The following is a 12772-nucleotide window of genomic DNA, read 5'->3' as shown; positions in this document are numbered from 1 at the left end:
CATGGCTGAAAGGGCGAGCATGTTTGGTGTGAACCCGCGACCCTAAGATTGTGAGTCGAGCGTCCTAACCACCTGTCCATGCCGGGCCTTTTAACTAAGGAAGCGTAATACTATCAAGTGCATTTCAATTTGTATAAGGTGAAAGCAAAAGAGAGCTATGGTTTTCCAATAACGTTAGTCATTCAGACTGACAAATTTATAATTTATATATGGCATAATATTTGTCTTAGATCAGTATTATATAATGTTATGAATAAACTTTACATTGTTTCATCAACCAAAATTAATTTTTGGTTCTTATAAATAGTGATGAAAACATAAAACATTTAGTTCATTTGTATTTATGTTCACCGTATTTTTTCTTTTATGAAAAAATTAGTTAAATTGCATCATTAAAACAGAACTTTTTACTTTTTATTGATTTCAAATACATTGGATAATACAACCTTTTATATGGACGTAAACCAGAAGACATAATAGCATAGCCTGTGTTCCAGTTATTACTGAATCGATGAATAGTTTAAAGATTGGTTCAACATAAAGTAGGGTAGGGAATTACTGTATAATTTGGTTTGTTTGTTTATAATTAAGCACAAAGCTACACAATAGGCTATCTGGGCTCTGCCCACCACGGGTATCGAACCCCGGATTCTACCGTTGTAATTCCACAGGCATACCGCTGTGCCACTGGGAGGCTTCGGTATAAAGAGAGGTGAGATAGATTTCTCTAAGCAACAATTAAAAGCTGACATGCGTATAACCGTTCTGGATATTTGACAAACCACACGTCTCGTTAACTTTAATGTAGTTATGCATATATATAAGGCCTAGAGTAATCATATTATAATGTTTAAAAATTAACACGAATTTCAGAAAAAAGTAATGTGGAAATCAAACTTATTTTTTAAGACTTTTCACTGGAATTTTCTACACAAAATCCGCTCGTTTAACTGAAGAATTAGTATACAGATATTATCAAGAATGGTTAATAAGTTATGTACTATTTTATTGTGTTAACATTTCAAAAATATTTATAGAAAAGTAGTTTAATAAGAAATATTAATTAAATTTGCAATACTTATCCAATAGGAAAATTTATCAATCCATTTAGAATAGTTATGTTTTTAGGCTCACTTGTATCATCATAATATTATAATAGTGCAATTTAAAGATATAATCTAAAGTTTAACAAAACTTGAAGCTTTAATTACAAGGACCTGGCTATGGAGAGATGGGCCCTGTGTGTCGCATTTAGTGTCATTCAGTTTGAATATATCAATTTATATACACATTATATGCAAGAATTAAATATAAATTAAACGAGGTTTAAAAAGTGCAATCACATTTATTAAAAGTCCAAACGAATAAAAATTGACTATAACAGAATTTTGTCTCACTCTTTAGTAAACCAAAATGTGGTGTACAGTCAATTTTTATTAGTTTTGATGTGAAATTAATTTACCTGTGCTTGTTTAAAGTTCAACATCTTTGGACTTTTTTAAGACATACTTTAAAGTTAAATTACGTTTTATTAAGTAGAATAATGGGGCGTTATAATGTGACGGTCAATCCCATTATTCGTTGGTAAAAAAAGTAGCTCAAGAGTTGGCGGTGGGTGGTGATGACTACCTGCTTTCCCTTTAGTCTTTCGTTGTTAAAGTAGGGAGGGCTAGCGCAGATAGCACTCGTGTAGCTTTGCGCGTAATTCAAAACAAACAAACAAACTAATGATATTTGTTGTTTCGTTTCATTCTAAATTTACATGAACCACGCTTTCTGACTTAGGCCTACAAAATATATTTGTGTATTTTCAGCTATCACAAATATTATTTTTATCTATGGCTCATATTTTTTCTCTGCATTTCCTTTTGAAAACAAAAACAAAAAACTGGTGTCTTTGAATAGAACCTCTGAAATTAGAAACAAATCCAAGAATTTACAATAAAATTATTTAAATAAAATTAAGTAACAATTCATGGTAAACAACTGAGTCTCAAAATTTAAGAAATCATGTTCATTACTGAGTTTATGATCACGAAACAGAAAACACAATGCTCTAAAGGTAAAATATAGAATAGCGCGAGGAAGTACAATATAGTATTCTGCCTATTATAAGGAGTTAAATAACTTGTATTGTTATGTTGCTGGTTATTTTTACTCGAGCTGTTGTAGTTCCTGGCCAAGAACAATATCTTTTAATTTGATCCACTCCTGTTGTTCGAAGACACTTTAAAAAAGTAGAGTTAAAGAAAAAACTGGGTTATTGACATATTTAATCTTCTAACCATTCAGGGCTTTGCATATTTATTGGAAAACAAGCCATTTTAATAATGAGGTAGAAATACTAAAACTTCAGAGGATTAGTTTGGTGTCATAGGTGTGTGATTTACTTAACATTCTTCTTCCTCAAATGATTTAAGAAATGATACATTCTTACATGACATTTCTTGATTTCAAAGCTTTTTTTGACATAACTACCGTTATCAGAGGGCGCTAAAACTGTGCAAATTGAGCCTAAAACATTTAATTAGTTTTGAACTCGTTAGTTAAACAAAATATTTATGAGGGCCCATGCAATACAAACCTTTCTAATTAGCCTCGAAATGTAGATTATAGATTGTGCCAGATATCATTCTCCATATTTTGGAGAAATAAGATAATTTTCTATACTGATTGTACATAATTGCTTTTCTTACACGTTTAACAATAAAAACGTTATTTAATTCTATTTTAAATAATAAGTTTATTAAGACCACCGTTTGAAACATATATATATAATATTCTGTAAGTGACATTTTTAATACTATTATTACTGCTATATTAAAAGGACTACTATACCGAAATATATATTAAAAATATCCTGTAATTGGCGATTTTATTGCCATTCTTTTACCGCTATGCTGACAAGGTTTGAAATATTTTCCTTCAAACCTGGAAGAAATGTTTTGGTACTGTTTTCATCCCAATCTCTGGTAAAAAATACACTTGGTTTTGCACACTATAGATTAGAGCAGTTTCAAATAATACTATTCATTTTCGGTAATCCAGATCTATGTCAAAGAAAAAACAGGTTTAGATCACTTTCTTATTTCACGTACATCAATGGTCAGAAAAAATAGTCCGAGTAAGATGTTAACAAGTTTCTGCTGTGTTGGAAGTTTTGAAGAAAAAAAATAAAAACGTCGCTGGTTTCGCTTAGAACAATGTGAAATGTAAGGATTTTGAAATGCACTACTTTCATATTTCTGACCTAGATATATTGTTACAGGCATGAACCCTCAAGCCATCACATTCTAATCTGCGTTCTTTTTTGTTCACAAATAACCAACAATTGTTGCACAAATACTTCACTAAGAGTCTATAATATTACCTTTATCGTACGAAACCATAAAACAGGTTGATGATGAATAAACGTTTTTATTTCACCACGAGAAGTAAGAAATAACCAGAAATAAGTTTGAACCTGTTTTTTTTAGTATTATTAAAAACATTTAAGTTGATTGTGAAATCAGTGATGTTGCTGTTATTTCAAACATCCAGGTTACCCATAACACGTAATGTTAATGTAACTTGAAATATCCAGGTGAATCGGGACACCTGTATTTTAACTTTAGTTTAAGCCTCCAGATGGATCGTGACTGCTATTATTTTAATATTATTTGAAACATCCTGGTTACTCATAACATTTTGTATTGATGTAACTTGAAACATTCAGGTGGATTGTGACACCTGTTATGTTAATGTTACTTGAAACATTCAGGTGAATTATAACACCTTTTTTTGCGTAAATGATAGCTCATAAGTCGGATATTTTCATAGAGAATTTGTGAACAGATGATTTTATGCTGTGAATTACGCATAGAGAAAAAATATTAAAGTTATGTTTTCTAGCTGTAATATTTCTACCAATTAATTCCACAATTCTTAAAACACTAAGATTAAACAACCTTGTCTATATACAGCACTGTCTGTCATTTTAAAAATAGTGTGATTAAATATAGAAAGAAAACCACCAGACAAACTTATCTATAAACATTACTATATGTCATGCTTAAAGAGGCTAGATACGGCAAATCAGCGTTCAGTCACATTGCAGTATGAACTTGCCATCGTGGCTATTTTAGAGGTGTAATATAAACTCATCCTGTACCAAAAATAGGTCAAAGATCAAGAATGATGTGTTTATTTTGCATTCTAGAAACATGTTTTCAAAGTGGTATGGAAGCTCTATGAAATCTGTATGTTTTAATTAGCCACAATAACAAAACGTTATATAATGTATAAAGCCAAAAGGAAACTCAAGACATTTCAACAGTAGAAATATTTTTTGATGTCAATATTTCTTTATTTGGCAAGCTGACCAGCGTTTATGTCAGACTTGTCTATTTTGATGTCAGACCTGCAAGGTTTCTATAGAACAGTTTAAACTTTCCGGGAAGTCGTCGTATATTTAAGATATAAAGATAAAACTTTTATCCTTTTTGGAGACGTTTTCAGCCAGAAAATTAGTTATGTATTACTAATAGTACATTATAATGTACTACAGCTCTGGGTTTATCTAAGGCTACGCTTAGCCGTGAATATCTTCATGAACATTCTAAAGAGCTCTTTATCTCTTTAAAAACTTTTATCTTTAGCTGAGTGAGAACAACTGTAGGATATTACTACATGATTTTCCTGAAAAGTGATTGTTTTTAATTAAAGTGTAATAATATCGACAATTTAGATTATAACATGTGTGTATGTTAACAGAAAAGACAACTTTGTTTCAGTCATATGCCAATCACAGTTTAACATGAAAGGTAAAATAACTTGTACATTTATCACTAATTGTTTGATTATTGGTAAGATTCTTTAGGTCAGAATGGATTTCATTTTTGATGCGTTTCTGCTTAATTTTTTCAATAAAACTGAAGTGGTCAAGACTATACATACATGTAATAAATATATATCAAATCAAATGGAAAATTAGAGCATAGCATAAAGTATGTGTAAAGCTTTCTAAGAAGTAAATATTTCGCGATTTGGGTAATATCAAACTTGTCAGATTGGGGCTTGCAAGCTTCCTATAGAACCATTGAATTTTTACAAGAAGTGGAAGTACATAGACGTAAGAAGATATTAATATGTAAAAATACATATAACTTTAAAACTTGCATAAACAGTCAGATTTCGTTTTCATCAATACATCGTCCCATCTTTAAATCACAACAACGGAATCTGTTATTCGAATACATATTCAAATGCACTCTAAGTAAGGATATAATACTAACGCTGCGCAAAAGGAGTACATCACTAGTAACAATCGTCACAGTCTAAATGCAACGAGGACGCTAATTCAGATCGACTTGTAAGCAACAACGAAACCCAAGCCTCAAAATAATTTTCTATAGACGTTCACAGAACTATGCTTTATGAACAGTATAGGTATAATACGGACTTTCTATGTTACAAAATGATCCAAGAATTTTTATGGACCAACGAACACATACAAGATTCTATTAATAAATCTTTTCTGGTGTTGTTTTATCAACCATTTAATTTGGTTAAGTTACACAACACACACGCACACACATATATATATATTCGTATGTAAGAACACTTTTAGAATTTCAGAAAAAAAAGAATTAACTCCTAGCAGTTACCACTTTATGAATACTGCATAACTAGGGTCGTGGAAGTAGGTAAGCCAACCTTTTATTGTATGCAATAAATAAACATTTATTTGCTTCTACAGACAGAAATAAAGCAATTTTATGGGCAAAATTTCAAGAAATTTTAGATATGATAATCTATTACTATCGAATCAATAGTCTCATGTTTTCTATATATTTTTCTACTATTAGTTAAGATATCCGGGTTGTGAATCAAAGGCAACCCGATGCCGCGAAAATGAATTCCGTGTGTGCACTATAAGAATAGCTGTCAGGTTATAATAGTTGATCACATAAGAGTTGGCGGTGAGTGCTGTTAACTAGCTGCCTTCTCTCTGGTCTATCAGTTCAAAATTAAGGAAGACTGTGTGGCTTTGTGCGAAATTCTGAAACAAAGAAACAAGTGTTAGTATTTTCTCGTGCACGTACCTTAACTTGCGTGTAAATGTAAAACTATAACCCACGCAGATATAACCGACCTTTAACTTTTTCTTTTCTTTAATGAATGAATCTAGGCCGCAAGAATGTTTCAAGATAGTTATTTATAGAATGCCACTGCCTAGTAACCTCACAATTACCTCCAGGTAGTTGCAGTCTGGAAACAACGCTTCTGAGAAAGTCACTATACGTTCTGGATGGAATGTTGTTGTTAGTTTTACTCAGTGTACAGGCAGATATACTAACTTATATTATAAATAGATATATGTTTATGTTAATAAGAACATCTCAAAAGTAACCTAACTATATAGATCACAACAACAAAATAACTTATAAGTTAATGAAATTAATCCTGATTAGAAGTACTTAATATCATAAATCAATACATAAGAAAATTAAAACCGATAATAAATTAGAACCTATTAATTCATCGATTGGACATTCTGTTTGTTAATAAGACCAGCGTTAGTTTTGTCGATGTACAACGCTAAAATCTGGGGTTCAATTCCCCGCAGTGGATACAGTATAAATAACCCCTTGGGTAGTTTTGTAATTACAAACAACTCCGTTACCAGTGACTTCAACGAAGTAAATTAATTTTCAATGCGTGATGAAATTTTATTCATTGAAAAATATGATAACCTTTGGAATAATTGCTATTTCTAAATAGCTCGTGCAATTTTTAACATTTTCTAGCATACTTCTCGTTCTTTTGTTAATCTGCATACAAACAAGAGCGAAAAAAAACATAGCTCATCTAATGTTAAATTTTTCCCGAAAGTTTTATATTTCGGTTACTGCGCAGTTTTTACGTATTTTTTAGTTATACGAAAGCTATTTAAATTCTGAACATAAATCACAGCAAAGCGTTAGAGATTGTCACACGCCCACTTCCCATCTAAACAATGAGGAAGAAGAACATTCCAAATCACATATAAGTTTGAAAACACCAGGTCCTACTTATTCTTGCTAGTATCACTAACCACCTTTTGTCACGACGGGGGATAAAAGAACATGCAACCATATCGACTGTGCAACTTAGCATTACCTGATTAATGCGAACGCTATGAGGTGAACGACCACATGTATGAGGATGCGCTTGCATTCTAATGAATAACCGAAACTTAAAGAATCTGTTTGCCGCCTTTTGTAACAAATACCATTCTTAATATGTATATATATTGATATATTCAAGTTGGATGAAATATATATTTTCACCATATACCTTAAGTGCGCTATAAATTAGTTAAAGTAAAACTTGAAATTAACTAAGTATTTCTTTTGCTACTTTTTTATATATTTTTTGCTGTTTCCTGCGCCCTCTAGCTTGTGGAGACGAACCAGGAAGTTTGTGCATCTTCTGCGCATGTTCATTTAACCTACTTGCTCTTTTTCTTACATATATATATATTTTTCTTTCATATATATTTATTTCAGGAATTGTTTCGTGAAATAACGATTTTGTCCACAGATATATATACACAAGCATGCGTGTACGTATGTTTATACTACATGGTAAGAAATAACTTAGAGAAATAGAATATATCAAATATCATAGGTTGTTGATAATGCTCATATAACTTTTGTATGAAGTGCGCAGTATTCAAAGATTTAAAACACTTTTACCTATTCGAAACTATATATATATATATATTTACAGAGAAAAAAGTCATTCTATAGAGTATATTGTGATTATTTGTATTTATGTTGCCTTGTCAGTGTTTCACCCCTTGGTCAACCATAGGTTAAGCTACTACACTGTGTTGTTTGTGGGGCCATCTTTGTCAAAAAGTTCTGCCAAGAATGAGCATGGTAACTTAAAGTGGAACATTATAAATACACAGGTAAAACACCTAATGGCACATTCTTAACTGACCGACTACACGTTTCTAGCAGGGTAAGTGTAGTGAAAGCTTTGCAACTACAAACTTGTTGTTTTGTGTAAGCTACGGCTGTCAAAGCATTTCGCTAAACATCAGAACTAACTTATAAAGTCTTTTTCTACCTAATCTGTATTCCTGATGTGCCCAAGATTTTCAAAACCTCCTTGATTCGTTTTAGATATGTTAGTCTTGATGTCCTATAAATATGCCCTCTTTTCTTTAGATGTTATAGCCGAGTTTATGAACATACGGTAAAAGGAAAGTTTACGTATGAACATTATTCAAGAAGTTTGTGAAAATGTTGTGTTTGTTTGTTTGTAGTTATGTACAAAGCTGCTCAATGGACTATCTGTGCTGAAATCCGATTTTTAACATTATAAGCATCCAGACTTACCACTAAATGTTAAGACAGGATAGAATAAAAATATAAGAAACAAAACAGAAATCTGTGACGTAAAGTTTGTCCGAAATTTTCATTAAAAATGAGTTTTAAAATAGGTCACAATAAATATCGCTTTCCATTTATTAACACGGACATTCGATAACTTATAAATTGAAACAAATCGAAATGAGACTAGGTTCAGAGACGAAAGACAGCGAAGACCAAACAGAATATTGCTCTTCAACGTACTAGTCCAAACTGTGGCAAGACCAGGCTTGTCTACTTTGAACAAAGCTTTTAGAGGTCGTTTACAGCTTCTGGTCGACAATTGTTGGATAATATTTTTTGGTGTTCGAACGCTATCGTTTCTAAATACAATAATATAGTTATTAATTAGAAAAAAAAACTATTAGGAACATCATCATAAAAGTTTTTATTACTACCGGTGTCCAATTATTTTGGAAAAATATCTCGATTTGCTACTGAGTTTAAAATGTTTTCATTCGGAAGGATAACTAGACGTCAGACGTTTGGCTTACATGGCTTAGATCTTCCTTTTGACACTTGTTCTGCAATAAACTGGTTTGTACATACATGAAAGAGAAAGGAAAACTTATGAATTTAAAAGCTACTAAACAGAATATGAGTGAACTTTGCCACATGTTTAGTGGGATATAACGAGTGAGACTTTACCAACAAATAGCGAAGATTTTCACATAGCAGGAGGTAGCCAAGTACTGAAGGTATTCAGAACACTACGTTTCTTAGCTCACTGTATATTGATATAATAGATTAAACTCTTACAGGTACTGTTCAGATGGTTCAATTTTGATATTCTGCTCATAAGACATTCACAAACAAAAACCTCATTCGGATGAAAGAAAATGTAATTTCAAGTTTTTTGTTTTCAATATTTGCACAGAATGAGATTTTGACGAATAGATAGGAATATCTTTATTTAAAACTTAACATAAACTGACTCAACACTTTTCTAGACAAAATTAAAACTTAACATAAACTGACTCAACACTTTTCTAGACAAAAATGTCTGACACAAACTTATCATTATTGTTACTTCAAACCCTAGGGCTCCTTTAAGTTGTTATGTTTCAAAAACAAAAAACAACAACTGTTATTAGGGAAGTTTTGATTAAGCCAGTAATAAATGTATATGTCTGTCCATACATGGATTACTGATTCAATGAATGATAACTAGTTGTCAGCAGTTGGATCTTTAAAGATAAAGTTGGACTGAAGAGAGCACATGCATGTGTCGAAAGCAGTATTCCTATACAAGTCTTTTCAAATATTATAGTTTGTTCCAAAAATGTGTTTTCTCCTTTCTATTAACGGTGAAAACGATATTTGTTCTACATTCAGTGACACTGAGTAACAACGCTGAAGCATAATCTATGCTAAAACTCAACGCCTTTACCTTATTATAAGCAAAATCTTTTTACTTTAGCTAATTCTTAGTCTAATTGGTTTTAAGAAATCTGTCATTTTTTTATTTATTCTGTTAAAAATTAAAATCGGTTTTAAAGAAACAATCGAATGAATACTTTCTTAAAAAGATTTCCAAGAAATTATGTAAATGTAACAAAAAAATCTGAGTAGCCTATGGATGATGGAAGCTGCTGATAATGGACAGTCCGTTAGAACAATCCTCTTGGTAACACTTCTGAGTGAGTGACGTTTTCCTTGACAGTAAAAAAAAGTTTATAAGTTTTCTAGTTTTTTTTTAATCACGAATAAAATCATTTTGTATTCAAAACTGTTACGGAAGACAAAACTAGAATCAAAGACAATAGATATAACCGTCCATTTATTTATTTATTTACAGTAATTAAAACCAAATAGTCAGACTAGTTCCTAGTGTCAAGCGGTAATTTGAAAACTAAAACTACAAAACACACTGAGCTTGGTTTAGAGGCAGATAAAGGTAAACGTAGAACATGCCGAATGGCAGCGAGGCATATTAAAAGTATGTAGAGTAAACATATTTTTAGTTCAAGAAATATTCATATAAGATCAGATGCGGGAGTGCACATTATTTATGTTATGAGGTCCGATAGAAAACATTGTGTAAATATAGTTTCAAGAGTACAAATTAAATATCATCAGTATTTAAAGTAGAGGTTTCTGGAGTACGGATTATGCGCATTTGTCTTGGAAATAATGATTGGAGTAGAGATTATGAGTATCAGTCTTAAAAATTAAAAAATACTGGATTCCGTATTATAAGTATCAGTTCTGGCAATAAATATTACTGGAATGCAGATGATGTTTACCAGTCTTTGGGAATTAAATATTACTGGAGTACAGATTATGTGTATCAGTCTTCTGAAGTAAATATTATTAGAGCGCAGTTTCTGAGTATCAGTTTTGGAAATAAACATTACTGGAGAACAGATTATGGTTTGGTTTGAATTTCGCAAAAAGCTATGCGAGGGCTATCTGCGCTAGCCTTCCCTAATTTAGCAGTGACAGAGTAAAAGAAACAGCTATTCAACACCACTCACCACATAGCATATGTTTTAATATTATATAACACAGATCAAGAAATATTTTATTTTTATTTCAAAGATCGTTAATCAGTAATATCCGTTACGATAGACCAGATTAAACACGATTATCTTTGCCAGTACAGATATAAGTTGATCTGTCAGCGAATTATTAATATATTTTTACATAAGATTATTTTCGAGAAAATCTTCCGTCTATTGAACATTTTTACGTAACTTAACCATCATGTAAATTAAGGCCGTCAATCGTCCTTACCTTTAAGTGATTATAGCGTGCCAAGAGACTTTTAGGAATGCCGGAAGTATGACGTCAATTGATGTCATAAACATATAGCACTGCAGGATTTTACACTCCTCAGCCCTCTGGGCGTTTATTAACTTGCAAAATGTATGATAGAAAATTCATGAATGAAATCGTGAGAGTAGTAAGTCGTTGGTACAGGTTAATTAGCTTGTTGCAAGAGAATTCTAAGTTGTTCTCCTTCACACTTTGGTCTTCAAATTTTGTTTTCTGGTTTTTTCTATTAACATATATCATTAGGAGAATACAACAATAGTCTAGATGCTTATCAGAGATGCCACTTTATGCTTTATATATTTGAACTACAACCCACTTCCGGCTTTTTAAAAATTCTGGCTGCAATCAATTTTTAGTCTTATGTCGCATTTTGAATAAGATCAAGAAATAATTTCTTTTTTTCAACGATCAGATGAGGTAAACCTGTATGTTCAAGCAATCAATGAAAGACAACGCCCTTTCTTTCTTTCTGATAATTTAGTTATGATGCCTTCCTTTCTGATAATTTAAAGTTATGATGCTTTCCTTTCTGATAATTTAAAGACGGTGCCTTCTTTTCTTTCTGATAATTTAAAGACGATGGCTTTCTTATCTTTCTGGTATATTAAAGACTACGCCTTTCCTATCTTTCTGGTATTTTAAAGACAATGCCTTTCCTATCTTTCTGGTATTTTAAACACAATGCCTTTCCTATCTTTCTGGTATTTTAAACACAATGCCTTTCCCATCTTTCTGGTATTTTAAACACAATGCCTTTCCTATCTTTCTGGTATTTTAAACACAATGCCTTTCCTATCTTTCTGGTATTTTAAACAACGCCTTTCCTATCTTTCTGATATTTTAAAAACAACGCCTTTCCTTTCTTTCTGGTAATTTATATACGATACTCTTCCTTTCTTTCTAGTAATTTAAAGACGATACCCTTGCTTTCTGATAAATTAAAGACGATGTCCTTTGTTTCTTTATTTCTTTCCGGTAATTTATATACGATACTCTTCCTTTCTTTCTAGTAATTTAAAGACGATACCCTTGCTTTCTGATAAATTAAAGACGATGTCCTTTGTTTCTTTATTTCTTTCTGGTAATTTATATACGATACTCTTCCTTTCTTTCTAGTAATTTAAAGACGATACCCTTGCTTTCTGATAAATTAAAGACGATGTCCTTTGTTTCTTTATTTCTTTCTGGTAATTTATATACGATACTCTTCCTTTCTTTCTAGTAATTTAAAGACGATACCCTTGCTTTCTGATAAATTAAAGACGATGTCCTTTGCTTCTTTATTTCTTTCTGGTAACTTAAAAATGATGTCCTTTCTTTCTTTCTGAAAATTTACAATTTAGACAAACTTCATAAATTTTACTGAGATTTTCATAACGTTGTCTGTGGTTAAAGTTTCCACAAGAATTGATTCGACTTCGTTGGATATTCAAACCTTTTCAGCTGATTATAACGATCATATAACTCATACATTTAGAGTTTTGTTTTCTTCATTTGATGTGAAGATCAATAGATATGATCAAACCTGCATATATAATATTGATAAGTGTTGACATTAACTGTTATATTAACTTAACATTGATATGCATATA

This window comes from Limulus polyphemus, unplaced genomic scaffold (assembly GCF_000517525.1).
Source record: "Limulus polyphemus unplaced genomic scaffold, Limulus_polyphemus-2.1.2 Scaffold34, whole genome shotgun sequence".
Lineage (NCBI taxonomy): Eukaryota > Metazoa > Arthropoda > Merostomata > Xiphosura > Limulidae > Limulus > Limulus polyphemus.
The sequence above is the reverse complement of the archived record's forward strand: the minus strand, read 5'-3'. Positions refer to the sequence as shown.